Genomic DNA, 7268 nt, shown 5'->3' with positions numbered 1-7268 from the left:
GTGCAAGGAGGCCATCGTCAGTAAGATGTAGTTCACATGGTGAAGCCTTAGTGAGAATTGATAAAGGATTTCAAGTTAATGTGAAACGAGAAGCTAAAAACTTAAGAATGCAAATGAGTGTCCATGATCCCAAAAAGAACACAAGCAAGAAAATGAGCTAATGGAATTCTAGCATTAGAAAATTGAAGCATGGAAAATACCTTTTGATCAACAATACTTCAAAAACACTTTGGACATTGCATCATCGTTGCAAATGTCCTTTCTCAACATCAATGGTGTAACTTTCTTTTGTTGGATGCACTCTTTTTGGGCTCTCAACTCCATCTGAGACGACAAGGCGCACTTGAAAGTAACAATGCCCATAGTATGATAGATGTAAGGACCTCAAATTTGTCAGTAGTTGTACACTCTCCATCAATCAAATCTAACAACAAGACATAAGCATTGAAGGATTAGAAGTGAGGTGCCTAATTGCCAATACTCTTCATCAAGAACCTCGCTGCTCCTTCACTTTGGACATTTCCTCACATCCTTCCAGTGCAAGGAGGTAGGACCATTTTCTATCTTGGTTGTCAGCCTCAAGGACGAAGGTGCTAACATTGTCAAGTTCGAGCAACATGGATGTACCGGCAAGACTAACAAGCTCAAAATTTCAAGACATATTCATGTCACACCCATCAACATCACGGAAGGCAAAAGCTGGGCTATTGAATTTGAGCGATAGGGAGTTTGAGGTCATGAAGGAAACCAAATGCAGCAACTAGGATGCAAACAAGGAGCAAGGATTTTATTAACGTGATCACAAACACGGGAACATGTTAATAATTTTGAGTGATCACTTTTTAAAACACGTGACCACATTAATTATTTATGTAACCTTCTTATTAACCTACAAAAATTGCCCAAATCGGTAGTCTCACTTGGCTTTTTCTAGTTTAGCGTAGTACCGCTTGCAGGTTTTTTTCATATCCCAAGAGGCTCGCCAAGAAAAAAGAATAGCTTGACGAGCTTTAGATGGGTTATCAGATCACCGTTCATCGGCTTAAATGTGATCATGTAAAGTGTAATTATAGGAATATTATAATAACATATGTTAATCACAAAAATTTCACGTTGTCGAGGCATATGTGTTTACAAGGTGGACCAAGAGAGATAATATATTGGATTGTAGGCCAAGTGTGGGTGCCCATATGTGAATGGGATGACTCACATAGGTGGTGTGTAACCCTAACTTTTGCTCATTCACGAATGTATGGTTTTGCTCTTGTGCTCCTCCTCTTGTGTGTTATCTCTTGCTATGTGTGAGCATGCCAGCATGACCGGACAACAATACGGCACCAACGAGACGGTTGAGCAGCGGTGGCGAGCTCCCTCTTCACGTCGGCGTAAGTTTCTAGCATTGACAGCTACACGAAGATGAGTGACACACCCGTCTACGTCCGTGGGCTTCCCTACATCTAGGTTGTGTGTTTGCAACCTCAGTGGCTCACACACAACGCAAAAAAAGTCCCCTGCAATCTGACATTTTTGGCGCCATTGCCAGGGAGGCGTTATGCGTCAAGCTCCAGATGCAACTGTGCAGCTATTTTTTTGTATTCTTTTTGTTTATCTACACAGATTTGTGTGTGATAGGCTAGATCTATTAGTTCAACTGTTGTTTTGTGCAGATCCATTATGGCAACAATATAGATTTGTCGTTTTAGCTGAGAAAATGTGTTTTGTTAGTACAATTTTTATGTTTTCTGCGTTTTCACTAATTTCTATACTAGTCTTGACTTTTTTTGCATTTTTTATTGTAAATTTTATATTCTTTGCAATAATTTCTGCATTTCTAGCATGCAATTCAACATTTTTTGTTGTAATTTTGTATTTTTGGTAATTTTTATGAAAAGAAATATAAAGAAACAAAAAATAAAAAAAGTTTCACCACACAACCTGCTCAAAATTTTGACTCGAGACAAATACGCCACACAACCGGCTTAGAATTTTGACTCGATAACTTTTTTGCTGGAAAAAAGGTTGAAAAGAAACACGCCCAATTGTCCCCGATCCTGAGCCCAAGCAAGAGCATGGTCTCGGTTTTGGACTAGTAATAGTAGTTAGACATATATACCTTATTACTTGAAAGGTGGTATGGGGAATGTGGGATAAAGTGCTCATTTTCCCTCCACTAGCTTCCTTTAGACTTTCCCTCTTTTGTTTAGACGCCCAGGTAGAAATCGACTATTTTGGGAGTTACAAAAGCTTTCGATAACCCACTTGCATTCGATAACCAAATTGTGTGCTGTAAAGCACTCCACGTTTCTCTAAATGATACGCTTGTTTCGAGCTATCACATGACCTATTCCATGTCACGCATATTAAAAAAGTAGAAATTTTTTTAAAAATCAAGTGAAATCGGCCAAATTAGCTATTGATGGGGCCTCTTTGGGTACTCATCAACGCTTTTAAGGTATACACATCACATGTTTCTACGCTCTGGTTGAGTCCTAGAGTCTAAAAAGGTAGAGAGTGCTTCAAATTACACAAACACTCACTATCCACCTACATTAGGTTTTGGACCTTTGGTCGAGACCCAAGGTAGTGTGACCCAAGACCCACAGATCGCATCTAGTGACTCTTCCTCCAACTACGACATCATGGAAAGGTACCCTACACAAAACCTTGAGAGTTCAAGTCAAAGACATACATGTTTTGGTCCCACGGCTCGGGTCTAGTGTGTTTAGTCGCTTAAAAGAGAACTTTAGTATGTAGAGCCACTTACTGCGAACATGCGGCTAGTGAAGTAAAAGAAGGGGGCGGGGAATTAAATTCACCTTTCATGTCTAATGTAGACCCCATGCTCCTGAGAGTTTCCATGTGAATATTCCATCCATTGCACTCCTTGGACCTTTAGAGCTATTTCGCTCTGAAGTTATACTACCTGATGGTAGGAGTCTCACCGAAGTGCAAGAGTGTGAGCGTTATATCCTTGCAGCTAGAGAAAAGGAAATTGAAAGCTTATGCAAGGCAAAGAAACAGAGAGAAATAAAGGCAAAGGCCCCTAAGACAACCGTCTTGCCAATTGAGCAATCAAGTACTCCTGAATTAGCAGCCACTAAGGGTCAGACCGAGCCACCTTGCATCTACTTTGAAGGACACCCCTAATACCTCAATCCTAGATAGGGCATTTCTAAATGAAAACTGGGAGTATGAACTACAAAAGGAGACTTTAACTGACCTATACATGGGTCACACCTACCACGTGGGTTGGTTGGATATCCTATAATCCACATCGAGTGCTACCAGTGTAGAGAATCAACAATAGAGAGTTTGTAATATCATTCATAGAGTTTTTGAATTGGAGAGACAGAAGAAAGGGATTAACATGCCTTCAATGGTCCCATGAGGTTCTTGGATATGGGGAAGTCCAAACAACCGACCTTATCACAAATGGAGACTCCCTCAATGAGTCTGATGGATCCCTCATATGTTGTTTCACTGGGATCTCAGTACAGTCTGAGCCCACTAGCTATAGATTTACCTTTCCAAATTTATCCCATCTTTCTCTCGATGACACAACGGTTACCATGCCTACCCCAGTGATTGATGAGTGTGGCAAAAAATACACCATGGATCTCATTCGTTAGTAAAGCACCGCTATCTAGTAGCACAATGCCTACAACATTACATACAAATGTGTATCAATCATATGTACATTTTGTCCCTCATGCTCATGTAGCTCTACACCCCCAATTGTTTCAACAGCTTATGCTCCACGACCACCCTATACAAGCCCTTATTCTAGTAGGGCCGTATCGGCTAGCATCTACATGTCACATCCCGCGTTTGCTATGCTAGGGCCACACATATGAGCTACAGGCCACCGCATGACACAACAACGTACCAAGCTTGGGACCCAAGGACCACCCGTATGCCAAACCCAATGCCAAGCCCTATTCCACATGCAGTCCCAAGAGCACCTGTGTCCACTATACCTGCTCACTTGGGTGACTTGGCAACATTTTCTCAAGTTATGAGTCGATCTATTGTTGAAAATATACATAGCATACTTGATAGAGAGCCTAGAAGCAAAGTAGTACAAGTAGCTAAGCTCACACAAAAATTCAGTCGGGAGATAGAGATGTTAGAAATCATATCGAGGTATTTGAACACGTATGTGATTCCCCGGAAGAGCACAATGAACTACATAAGTGCAAGGCTTCAAGCTTGACTCTAAGTGGGAAGGCAGAGGATTGGTATAGAAACCTAAGGATTGAAGAGAGCACACACTATCCCACTCTTAGGAGATTGTGCTTGAAAGAGTACATACGAAAGAGAGTGGTTTGGGGTGTAGCCTCTTAGCTTTGGAAAGCCCGACGGAAGGAAGGTGAGTTGGTGAGAGACTTTATTATTCTCTTAAAGAATTTGAATTCTTGTTGTAATCCAAACGAGTGTTTTCAACAATAACCAACTGCTTGATAGACTCGTTAGGGGATTGTGACATGAGGATATTTATAATGGCCTAGTCATTAGAGGTATCACTACTCAAGAAGTAGTCACCACCAATGCAATCCAATTGGAAGACAATTTAATGATTGCAAGAGAAAGAGTGTCTATTGAGCCAAAGTCCACTAGCTCGCAAGCAATTGGGCATGAGCCAATGACCATAAAACCCATTGTCAAAGAAAAAAAGATATCTTAGATGACTTGGGTTGACCTCACCCAGGCTATTCAAGAAACTCTTAAGGAAAATTGTGCTCCACAAAACAATCATATGTAGCCGAGAAGGGAGCAACAATGGTGCTCAATTTTCTTTGGTCCACACAATACCAGTGAATTCCCTACGTTTAGAGTTTAATTTAATGGGAATTTCAATGCATGTGGGAGGTAAGGCCATCAAGCCAAGGATTGAATAGTGTTTAAACACGTGATGGAAAATAGACCATCATAGGCATGGACATACACACCTAGGGTTCCTCCATTGATGTCTACACCACCTCTTGAACAACCATAATAACACATGGTCCCTAGAGTCCAGAATGTTGTTCAAATGACACCATTACCAAGTCCAGTGTGAGGACCACAACCCCCGCATTTGAGAGCTACTCCTATGAACCAAGTGGGTTGCAAGTTATCTAGCGCTTGTGTGGATTGCGAGGATGATATAGACCCTAATATTTCTTATGGGATTGATGCACTTGAGGAGTGTCCACAATACTACATGGAAGACTATTGGGGACAAGTCAAGCCTGTTTATCAAGTAGCTGCTCTTGCAGCAAGAGGCCAAAATATCAATCTCACTATCAAGAGACCACCGCTTCAATTCTACAAGTGTGGGGGTCCACATCGTGTAGCTGAGTGTCCTATTAGACCACAAAAGAATGCCACTCTAGGGTAGACCAATCAAGGGAGCACATCTATAATGATGATACTCATGTGTAGTTGATGTGGCATAGATCATTCGATTTCTCAATGTCCTAATAATCCAAATGCACCAAAGACCATGCCATTGAACTTAATTGAGATTATTGAGGTGTCGTCACACACTACACTGGTGATACCAGTAAATGTACTCACACGATCGATGCTCCAAGACAAAAATTATAATCTTGAAGAAAGAGATGCGGCATCAATTGCCCAATCCAAGAAGAAGAAAACACGAAGAGATCGCAAAAGGCAGCAAAGTCAAACCCTAGTTCAAAGACCAACATAGGGACTTGTGACGACCTCGTGTATATGAACGATCTTGAAGATGATTCTAATTCAGATGAGATCATGGAGACTAAAAAGGCCATTAGGAAATAAAAAAACAAGGAGGATAATCATGAGCCACAATGGCCAAAACCCAAGGAACCCAGGAAGAAGATCAGAACTTAGAGGAGATCGAGCGAGTCAAGCAATTAAGGAGTTTGGTGGAAGAGACCCAAAGGAGCTAGAGCCAGCACCTAGATAGCTCCAGATTACAGACACATTTTTTCTTACACAACCTCACAAGTACCACTGTACCACTATTTATTCCTAGTGTCATCCAGGAAGAAAGTGACTTTAAGACATCAAAAAGTTGGCATGTTGGGGTAAGGCCGTTTATCTTACACCACTCGATGCATGACCAATCCCCTAAAGCCAAGCATATCAACCATGCACCATTATGTGTATGTATGCATCCCACTACATAGAATTCCCTAATTATATGCTTGTTTATAGTCACATGCTATTGACTATAGCCACATGATATTTGACCCTTCTCCCACATGTGATGGAAATCACTTTCTAGCATTAAATGCCACCTTTCCACTCTGAGCCTATAGAAGGCTATATTGCTTACCTTGTATTTTTCTCTTTTCATCCAAATCAATCAAGCGAGTCTATTTTGATTGAGTGCTCTCTCACTAATTTGTTTTGCTCCTACTTATTATGAAGTCCTCACTACCATGGATGCAACTAATCTTTATCTATCTCAATCAAACCTTACAAGTGGTATCAGATCCATTAAAAGCCACGTGGGACCTCTTTTTGAGTCACATGGCCTAAAAGAGGTCCCCTTGGTTTCTCGCTTCCCCCACCTGCCCGGATCTCTACCCGGCTACCCTCTGTTGCTCGCGCCTGCCCGAATCTTTGCTCGGTTGCCTTCACCTGCCCGACTACCCAGGCATGTCTGCGACTCTTGGAGTTGCCCGACCTGACCTCCTTGCCCGTCTTGCTTGTATTTCCTTTAAAGGGGTGCTCCCACACTAAACCTATTGGGATACTAGACGATCTCAAATCAAGGTCCTTGGACACAAGGTAAGGCATACTTTCATTGATATGGATTTTCCCAAGCATACTATGCCCGGGGCGTCACTTTTTAGAATGTATATTCTATCACGTGAGTTAACCGGAGAGGATTATTAAAAGATCAAAATGTATCAAAATGTATACATACAGAGGGGGGTGGGGGTTTTTTTAATAGGCACGTAGTATAAATATAGTATGTATATTGAGGTATTATTAATAACCTCTTGAACGCACGTGATATAGGAAGCTTTTGATAAGTGACCGCCCCGGGATACTATGTCATTTGAGATGATCTTAGGACATCCTTTCATGAGGGAAGCTAAAATGATGCATGATTGGTCTATAAACCATGTCTACTTATAGTTCCAAGACTCTGTCATTTGAGTTGTTCTTGTAACTGATCAAGCACATCCTCTAGGAAACAGATTTATAATTGACCATCGATCTCACACCACAATTCACTCAATATTGTTACACATATAAAAAGGACATTGATTTTGGGGAAGATTCCC

This window comes from Adiantum capillus-veneris, chromosome 12 (genome assembly GCF_014529385.1).
Source record: "Adiantum capillus-veneris isolate H3 chromosome 12, ASM1452938v2, whole genome shotgun sequence".
Lineage (NCBI taxonomy): Eukaryota > Viridiplantae > Streptophyta > Polypodiopsida > Polypodiales > Pteridaceae > Adiantum > Adiantum capillus-veneris.
The sequence above is the reverse complement of the archived record's forward strand: the minus strand, read 5'-3'. Positions refer to the sequence as shown.